Source organism: Nymphaea colorata, chromosome 5 (genome assembly GCF_008831285.2).
Source record: "Nymphaea colorata isolate Beijing-Zhang1983 chromosome 5, ASM883128v2, whole genome shotgun sequence".
Lineage (NCBI taxonomy): Eukaryota > Viridiplantae > Streptophyta > Magnoliopsida > Nymphaeales > Nymphaeaceae > Nymphaea > Nymphaea colorata.
In genome coordinates, this window is record NC_045142.1 from 18,774,267 (window position 1) to 18,784,736 (window position 10,470).

General features: G+C 39.6%; 1 long non-coding RNA gene across 2 annotated transcripts; it reads right to left on the reverse strand.

Moving 5' to 3' along the window:
• Positions 1 to 811: 811 nt before the first annotated feature.
• LOC126410057 (uncharacterized) lies at positions 812 to 5,329 on the reverse strand. Of its 2 annotated transcripts, none has more exons than XR_007573350.1 (4): positions 4,212 to 5,329; positions 1,448 to 4,048; positions 1,242 to 1,365; positions 812 to 870 (listed from the first exon to the last, which is right to left on the reverse strand). It is a non-coding gene; the product is annotated as an uncharacterized LOC126410057 (long non-coding RNA). The 2 variants fall into 2 exon arrangements; XR_007573349.1 differs by having other exon boundaries at positions 814 to 870; positions 1,242 to 1,362.
• Between the last annotated feature and the right edge of the window lie 5,141 nt (positions 5,330 to 10,470).

Genomic DNA, 10,470 nt, shown 5'->3' on the forward strand with positions numbered 1-10,470 from the left:
TAATTTCGGTTGCAAGCTTTCATCTGCTGTCTGTTATTAGTTTCCGCTGCTATCGTTGAATATCGGGTTGCACAATGCACGTATATTTACCTTGTCAAATTTTAAGCAGGCTTGCGGTGCTGTTGAAAGCAGACAAGATGCATACCCCACTCACAATGGTACCACTTCCTGGAAACAGGAACTTCTCCCTTGTTTTCTTAACCAATTTTGATTTGATTTCTGATTGTTAATCCAGTCATAAGGAACATTCCTACAAAAGAAAACATAGAAAGAAAATACATCAGCCCCACTCACAATGTTCTGCAAAATCCAACTTTGCCACTGAATCTGAAAAATAAATCATAACGTGATCCAGTAGAAATACCTGTACCAACATTCGTCCTTGCTCTTTGGCCATCTAATGGGTATCTTGTACCCATTTGGTGGGGGAACTAAACATTCTTTTCTCTAAAACAGTGGAGGGCAGTGGCGCTCCATGAATGAAAGTCGATTATAACTGTATTTTCGCCATTTCTAATTTGCACACCACAGTCAATGCCTCCAAATGTACCCTACCACCAGCTTACAACATATATGAATGACCCTAGAACTTTGGAGCTTTCTATGTTTAAAAATCAGTGTAGGCAACAATTCTAACATCAACCATCATCACTTCCTCTGCACAGGAAAGGAATCTGAAAGGCAGATTTGCCTTCATGACGCTCAACAAATATTTCATCAGGCTATTGTTGGACTAAGTTGATCCTGAACGCTAGATTTGTTGCACCTGATTTGGTGTAACTGCATCCAAGTGACCTGCGCCATATGCAATCAAGGGACTTTTTATCTGAGGTGATGCATGCAGTACCCAGACATGTGTGGCACCTTCACCTGCACCCACATCATGTCGTGTCTACAAGCATCTGTATTACAAAACGTAATTCCAAAAAAGCATGTTAAAAGAAAGGTATCGACTTTCATGTTATTTTGCAGCACCTAGTTAGAATAGTTCGAATGGGAGTTGATAAACCTTTCAATTGCATCCTTTTGGTTAGGATGCCTTGAAAATGCATCACATATTCTAAACTTCTGTCATCTTTGTGCACTTTCTTAAAAATATTTATGTTTCTCTCGGTCCTGTTCATTTTTCTTTTCTGCCCCCACTAGCATTTTCTGTAACCTTACGAATGCTGCTGAAGAATTGGCGGAATGGAGAAAAGGGGACTGGAAAAAACAGAGAGAAAGCAGGAGAGAAATATGACCTGAAACAAGAACGCGCAGGAAGCAAGAGGGTCGTATAGGTTCAGTCCACTGGCTGGAACTTGGCAGAAGATGAATGCTGCTGAAGTGCTGACCGTGAGCGCACTGATGAGAGCAAGGGATCTGCTGAATAGAAGAGATCTTCAGAATTAAACTCTGTACCACTTTAAGTTCTCGAAAAGGGAAAAGGGAAAAACTCTCTCCTCACCTCAACTTAATTCATTTTCCCGCAAGAACCATATATAGATGAGAAACGAAGTAGTGGAAGAAGAAGTGCTTCCGATTCCGGCAGGGGCGATCTGGCTTGTTGATTGCCGTCGGATCCTCCTCAAGGTTGGTCCAGGGTGTCGCCAAAGGGTGGGAAAAATGCTGGCACGGTCCGATTGCTGAGATTCCTCCCCAAATCGTCACGGTGTGGGGAAGTGCAAAGGTGTATGGGCGGCAGGATGGGGTCTGCGATAAGGCAGCTCTCCCGTCCGTGGCACGCGTGGTTTTTGCTGGACGAGAGGTGGACGGCGTCAAGGGGAAGGGACACCTAGTAGAACGAAATGAACAAAGATGGCGCACACAGTCGCGGCAGCAGGAAGAAGGCTGCGGGCTGCTGCTTCACGGCACGTGAGGACGAAGAGGCTGCGCTGCGGACGAAGAGGGCTGCGGCTGGGAGAGGCGACTGAGGGAAGAGGCAATACGCGCGACCGTGCCCTAACGGTCCGCAAAATATTTCGGGGCCGTTTGATGGTGTGGAAATGTGAAATTGGAAATATATTTTTGGAAATATATTTTTGGAAATATATTTTCTGGAAAAAATGAATGGGAAAAATCTTTTCGATTCCAATTTTGGTGTGTGTGTGATGACTGAGAAATATATTTCCAGAAATATATTTCTATGTTTGATGAAAAAGAATTATATTTTCAGAAGCATAGCATTTTACCAAAAAAATTATCAGGCAATTAACGAGCATATTTTCGGTGCAAAACAAGAAATAAGTAGCTGGGAAAGAAGAGAACATACAATTTTGACCGGCAAAATGGGATCAGAACTGAAAGCGTCAAATTTTCATTCCATTCTGGATTGACATTCTGCTTTATGACACGAGTCTTCAGTTTGTGCATAACAAATATTCAAATTAGTATCAAGGAGGATTGTAGGAATTGAAAAATGTAATTTCATGCTATGCACATAGGTCGCAATTAACAATAGTAAGCTAAGTTTGTCTGGAACGAAGACCACATAAACAATTTGATACGTGCAAATCTCCATTCACATGAACATCCGATAACTCCCAACATTTTAAATTGCAGTAGCTTTTGGATGCTTTATTTATGCATTTCAACTTGATACAAGGTTACCAAAGCATCTTATATCAGGTTTCAGAAGTCTATCAAAATCAGAACACAGATTCACCCTTTTCCAGAAAAGTATGGGGCCTTTCTGGTTTTTAAAAGATAATCCCATAGCAGTTTTATCTCGTCAAGATAATATAGCTACCATCCACCGTTTTCCGTGGACTCATCAATTTGTTCCATTGATGGAAACAGTTCTCTCCATGATATACCCTGCTACGCACAATTTGCAGAGGCCACGTTGAATCTGTTGCAAATTCCTCTCAGCAGAGAAAACCTTTCGTCTATTTCCTATTTTAGACAAACAAACTGAAAAACAGAGAAGGTTCAACGAGGGAGAAGCCCAGAGCATGTGCTCAGAGAAAGAATCTGACAAATTTAATGACCATTATCTTGAGGATGAAGATTACCCATTTTCAATTATGAACAACAATTGCGCCCTCATATGCAATAATTGAAATCCAAAAGAAACAAAACCAAGCCAAATAAGAAACAAACAACCATCACAGAGAGAGAGAGAGAGAGAGAGAGAGAGAGAGAGAGAGAGGCGGATCATCTTAAGGAGGATCACATTCACACAAAAGGAAGATCACATTCACACAAAAAAGTTCAAAAAACCAACAACACAAAAGGAGGATCACATTCACACAAACCAGACGATAAGATGATAAGTTGTTGAAAAAATATACTGAACCGCAAGTCTGTACTCTCAATTTCAAGAAACTAAAGGTAATTAAGAACAGAAACAATGAACCAGATGAATTCAAACAAAAGAACATCAGAATCAGCGGCAGAACATCCATTCTCTAGAAGCAAAAGGCCTTATTGAACAAAAAATGTACATCTATGTGCACCCTCTCTGTAATTCTTCTCATTCAGCAAAATCTTAAAAGGCGTATGGGGAAATAGAGTGTTACACCCCTTCATGTAGTAAATACCGCAACATAACTCTAAGAGAATATCAAATGAAGCTGGAAAACTGACGCCATAACCACCATGCGATCAAAATGCAGAAGAGAAAAAAAAAAGAAAAAACAAGAACTGAAATGCCTGCAGATGTAATGCCTGCAGATCAAACGCCGAACCCAAAAATATATGGAAAAAGAAAAGCTTAAAAACCATAAGTCATGGATCATCAGCAGCAGCTGCACATTTAGCAACTCCTCTCCTGTATTAAGCTTTCTTTTTTTTATTTCAGGTGTGCCACTTGCTCGACGCCGGCAGAAGACGAATGCTGCTGAAGAATTGGCGGAATGGACAAAAGGGGGCCGGGAAAAACAAGAGAAAAACAGAGTGCGAGAGAGAACAGAGAGAAAGCAGGAGAGAAATATGACCTGAAACAGGAACGCGCAGGAAGCAAGAGGGTCGTCTAGCTTCAGTCGACCGGCTCGAACTTGGCAGAAGATGAATGCTGCTGAAGTGCTGACGGTGAGCACGCTGATGAGGGGACGCGATTTCTGCAACCCTGCAAGAGGAAGACGATCGAATGGGCCGTGATTAAAAAGTGGAAGCGCACGGTCATGGGCGGAATGGAGAAAAGGGTGCCAGAGAAAGAGACATTGAAAGAGAGAGAGCGAGAAAAAAAGAGAGAAAGGGAGAGACATAAAACAGGAGAGAAATGGATGTACCTTTCACCGGCGGCGGGCGATAGATGCCCGACGCACCGAGAGCGGAAGAGAAGCCGCGGGAGAAATGAACCTCCTGCTTCACGGCGCGTGAGGATGCAGAGTCTGCGTTGCGTAAGGACGAAGACGAAGAGGGCTGCGGCTGCGAGAGGCGACCGCGGCCTAACGGTCGCTTAAAAATTTCCGGAAAAATATTTCCGTCTCTCAGATGGAAATTTTTTTCCGGACAAAAATTTCCGGAATCGACCTCAACGGTCGAAAATTTTTTTCTGCGTTTGTCAAATGGAAAAATTTTGAAATTTTGATTTTTTTTCCGGGTGAATAGTATTTTTTCAAGCCATCAAACGGCCCCTCATGGAAAATGAGGTATTTCTTATAACATGCGGCGCCTTCACCAGAAAATCGCTATAAACGCTCCTCCTAGTTAAAATTTGAGCTTCTTACAGGTCACACAAGTTCGGAGGTGACATGCATATATGAAGCCCTTTGAAATGAGCATGCGTCTCTGTCCTTTGTCAATGCCTCATTTAGTATGAAGCAGTAGAACAGTCTACAACTTTGGATTGAAACAGGCCTTTTTTGATTCCATTGCTACTCGGTATGAAATGGTTCGGAATTACAAAGGCTGGTCGAAGCAGTTTTGCCAAACAACATAAGCATCAGATTTAGCCAAATGTTTGATGTACTTTCGATCGTCTTACCTTAAAAATTAAATGCAGCAGAAAGAACTGCTAAATTTCAGATAATAAATGGAACGACGCAGCAAGGATTATTGAAGCAAGGTCACCAAAATCAAATGAAGCAGAAAGAACCGTAGCGATATAGTTTCAAAAAATGCAGCGGCAGCTGACCTATGAGGTTCGGGTTCTCCTGCAATGGAAGGGGGGTTAGGGTTCGGACCATTCAGCTCTTCTTTCCTCAATGTTGATGCCTCAGCCTGATGCAATCCAGGTCGCACGAACGGAGGCGAAAGAGGGAGGGATTGACGAGTTGATTGAAAAACGGACAGGTGAGATGCGTTGAGGGAGGTTTAGACGGGGAGAACGAGAGCGAAAGAGGGAGGGCGAGAGGAGGAGCAGGGATGAGAGAGAGCGGTAGGGCATCGCTCGAGCGGGGGATAGGGCGTGCGATGGTTTTAAAAATACGATGATGGCTGTCCGATCTGGCGCGACGGACGACGATGATTTGGTGTCCATGCCTAAGTCCGCATTCAGGGCCTGTTTGATGGGCGGGTGAAATTTAACGCGGTAATTTTATCATGGTAAATTTTTCTAGAAAAATTTAGTGGATGAAATTTCACCCTCTTCCAAAACGAGGCCCTGTTTGATTGTCGGGTGAAATTTAACGTGGTAAATTTAACCATGTTTGATGAACATGAAAAATTTAACGTGGTAAATTTAACCCTGTTTGATGCACAGGAAAAATTTAACCTGCAAAATGATGCACCACCAAACGAGAAAGATCATCACCTCATCGCCGGTTACTGCACTCCAAGCCTTTGCAGAAGCAGAGATGATCTATACTTCTATTTGGCTTTTCTAGTACATACTTTGTATTCTTGATCGCTTTTTCGATGTTGAAATCATCCAAATCTAATATTTCTCATGATTGATAATCATTGGAGGTTGTTGGTGTGAACGCCAGTGACTCAGAAAACTGTAAGTTACTGTTCAGAATACCTAGGCCAGGCTCTTCATTGAAGGCAATAAAAAAAAAAAATCTCATCTTGAGCAAACCTGAGGCAGATCTCATAATTTCTATAAATTAAGAAGATGCAACGATACATAACTGTAATCACTGATATTGTTCTTCAGAATACCTAGGTCATGGAAGGCAATAAAAAAAAAAAAAACTCATCTTGAGCAAACCTGAGGCAGATCTCATAATTTCTATAAATTAAGAAGATGCAACGATCCCAGTTGTCCACCGTTGTGGCATTTCCCAGTAGACAAGAAGAAAGGGAAAAAAAATGGTACGCTTGCATAAAAATGAATAATGCACTCAACTGGGAGAAACAATACGTCAAAAATAATGAAGAAAGGGTTGTTGCAGAAACGAGGAAATAATGAATAATGCACTCAACTTGGGAATGTAAAACTGCTTCTAAGATGCAACGATACATAAAATCAGAACTGATCTAATATGCAGAGATTAAACGAATGGATTGAGCAAGGAAAACGTAATCCCAATAATGAGCAAGGAAAACGTAAATGAACAATGACCGCTGCACATAATCCCGAATACCCTACTAAGAAAATCAAAACGCAAATCCCCAACTCCAAAGAGGAGAAAAATCAGACAACGAGACCGAGAGAAACAGGGAGACAACTAAAGCAAGAGAGACGGGGAGACAACGAGGAGCAAGAGAAGAGAGACAGGGAAAAAAAATTTGGGCGTTCCTTGGGCGGAACGACGATGTGGCGTTGACGAACCTCCAAATATATCGCAAGAGAGAAAGGGAGAAAACGAGAGCAAAAGAGACAGAGAAAAAAAATTTGGGCGTTTCTTGAGCAGAGGGAGACAACGAAATCTTACTTGGCGGTGACTGTGGGTTGGCGAAACGGTGGAGGAGCGGAGCAGTGACGGCGGAGCGGCGATGTTGCCAGCGGAGATGGCGGAGGAGCAACGATGAGAGGGGCGACGCCTCTGGTGCGACGGTGAGAAGGCAAGAATGCGAGGGAGAAGAAGCTGCGAAGGGAGGACGTTTGTGAAAGCATTGTCGAGCGGGTGAAATTTCACCCGCTCGAAAGTCCGAGCTGCGAGCTCGGACTTTTGAGCGGGTGAAATTTCACCCGCTCCTTTTTACATTAAACGGGTGAAAAATCACCCTGTTTGATGGTTGTTTTGTCGGGCGGGTGAAATTTCACCCGCCCGTACAAATTTTTACCGCTCCATCGACTTTTTCTCGCCCATCAAACGGGGCCTCAGGGACTTTAGATATAGAGTCATTGGTAGAAACCAGTGGCAAAAACCAGACTCTTTAAACATGATATTATAAATGTTATTTTTTTTTAATCTAACCTCACCAATATGATATGATCTGAAGGATAATTTGCAGTAAAATATTTAATAAGTTGATCATTTTTTAGGTTTTAATAGTGTCTCTATAATAAGTAAAAAATATATATATTTCTCATAGCCTCAACATTTTGGTAAGAGAAAAATCAACATTTTCATCAAAACAATTTAATTCAAAGCAGGTTTTATACCAAAATAATTTTTCACCTCAACATTTTGATAATAGAAAAATCAACATTTTTCATAAACACGATTTGATTCAAAGCATGTTTTATACCAAAATAGTTTTTATAAATATATTAGGATGTTTATATTTTATTTAAAATATTTTTTAACAAAAAAATAAGTGTTTAGTTTTTATCCCTAACTTAAATGTCTGGTTTTTTACAAATTTCTCTCTCTCTCTCTCTATATATATATATATATATATATATATATATATATATACATATATATTTTTTTTTTTTTTTTTTTTTTTGTGTATATGTGTTGCCATGTCCCCATACCCAAATGTTTTGGAAGTGCTCTGCACCCATAACTATTCTGACACCTCCCTTTTACATATGTAACTCCCAATTGTGAACACTTTGTTGTTCATTTTTGAAATACATTTTGTTGATTGTGTTTGAATTTCATTTGTATTTGGTTTTTATTGAATCTAATAGGCAACATTGAAAGATAGTTCTCTATAGTATGGGTGTGTACTACATGTTTTTTGTATTTTTAATACATTGGAAATTCTTGACAAGCCATGTTGAGCAACTTTGATTATGTTCTTACGTGTAAAACAAATTATGTAATTCAAGCCTACTACAAGATAAGGACATACATATATATGTGTGTGTGTGTGTGTGTGTGTGTGTGTGTGTGTGTAGAGTGAGAGAGAGGCTAGCTAAGGATAACTGCATGTTTGAGAAAAACAAAGGCGATGATAAGAAAAACAAAATCCTATTGTTTGTCAAATCTGTGGTAAGAAATATCATTCAGCCATCAAGTGTACAATTCAACCTTGCCTATCAAGCTAAGGATGCCCAACAAGCTCTCGCCACTGTCACTATTGATGATGTGAATGACTCTGAATGGTTAGCTGACACCGGAGCATCAGCTCACATGACTGGGAACCTCGGTAAGATTTCTAAAATCTCTCCTTATTATGGATGTGATCACCTTATTGTTGGTGATGACAAGTCTCTTTCCATAACTCATATTGCTAAAAGTGAAATTGATATAGACGGATCATCAATTTCTCTTCATCATTTTTTATATGTTTCCAAATTTTTTAAAAAAAAAGACTTACTCTTTGTTAGTCAACTAACTAGTGAGTTACCATATGTTTTTGAATTTTTCTCTTCATGTTGTCTTATAAAGGATAGAAGAACAGGAAAGATAGTGGCACAGGACAGTAAGCATGATGGAGTTTGCACTATTGGCAAGACAAGACATTCTCATACAACATATTTTTCATTTAGATTTCAGCATGTTTTAGAAAAATGATGGCATTTCAAATTAGGACATCCTCATAATGGTGTCGTGAGACATTTGAAGTAGAAAAATTTGATTACTGTTTGCTCTTCAGTTTCTAAAACTTTGATTTGTCATAGTTGTCAACTTGGCAAATCATGTAGGTTGCCGTTTCTTGAACGAAAAAATAAATCAGTTGATCCCCTTGAAAAAAATCACTCAAATTTCTGGGTACCGACGCCTATTGTTTCTCATTTTGGTTATTATTGATGAGCATTATAGATTCACTTGGCTATACCCCTTGAAGTCAAAATATGATTTTGTTATTTGTTTCCAACATTTCCAGAAATTTGTCAAGGCACAATTTAATAAAAGGATAAAAGTTTTTCAATCAGATGAAGGAGGAGAATACACAAGTACAAAAGTTCAGAGTATATAAATCTCTTGAAACTAAACAATAATTTTCTTGCCCATACACTAAATAACAAAACAGTATGACAGAAAGAAAACATCGAAACGTCACGGAATTGGGTTTAACCATGATCTTGCATGCCAATGTTCCTAAGCATTTATGGTTTGAGGCTTTTAGCAGTGATGTTTTTCTCATTAATAGGCTACCATCGTCTTCTGCTAAGATGGATTCTCCTTAAAGTTTTTTGGACAACATCCTACATATGATTTCCTTCGTGTTTTTGGATGCCAATGTTTCTCTTACTTGAGAGATTATGTAAGAGATAAATTGGAGCTTCGATCATTGTCGTGTGTTTTTCTTGGGTGTAGTGACAATCACAAAGGATGTCGTTGTTTGTATCTGGCCACCGGAAAAATGTTTATCTCTTGACTTGTTTGTTTTGATGAACATTTTTTTCCTTATAAAAATTGTGCTCCATTATATAATGAAGACTCTCTAACTTTATATTTAATTTCTTTCGATAAGGAACAAGAGGACATAGAGTGTCCAGTTTCTAAAGATGATAACCTCATTTGAACAAAATGATGTTCATGAGGAAGAAAGATTGAGATTGGCACCCATTCTCAGTTTCAAGGGGTTTTAATTGACAATATAGAAGCACACACAAATGGAGACAACAATGTGCCTATCAATGACCAGCCGATTCACAATCAGCTGGACAACTAAAATCAAGGCGAACATGAGATACTTGACACAGCCACGACTAAAAACTTGGAACAAGGTGAGCGTGAGTTCACTACTACTCCTCCTTCCACTATGACTAGGTCAATGGTCACTAGATCGATGGTGGGAACCTTTAAACCAAACCCCAAGTATGCCAACTTACATTTTTTGTACCAAAATATCGTTAAACCTTCAAGTGTTAATGAAGCTCTTAGGAAGCTAGGCTGGAATAAGGCTATGGACGAAGAAACTAAAGCCTTAGATGAAAATAAAACCTGATGATCTTGTACCCTATGACCCTAAGATGAATTTAGTAGGATTAACATGGGTGTTTAAAACCAAACTCAAATAAGATGGGATGCTAGAAAAACTAAAAGTCAGACTTGTTGCTCGAGGTTTCACTCAAAAAAAGGGAATAGATTTCCATGAAACCTTTTCTCCAGTGGTTCGACCTACAACTCCTGAGATGGTTCTCTTCATTGCCACTATTAGATGGTGGAAAATAAGACAACTATATATTAAGAACGCCTTCTTACATGGTGCTATTCATGAAGATGTATACATGAGACAACCTTCCGGGTATGAAGATAAAATGAAATCAGGATATGTTTGTAAATTGCAGCAAACTATTTACGGCTTGAAACAAGC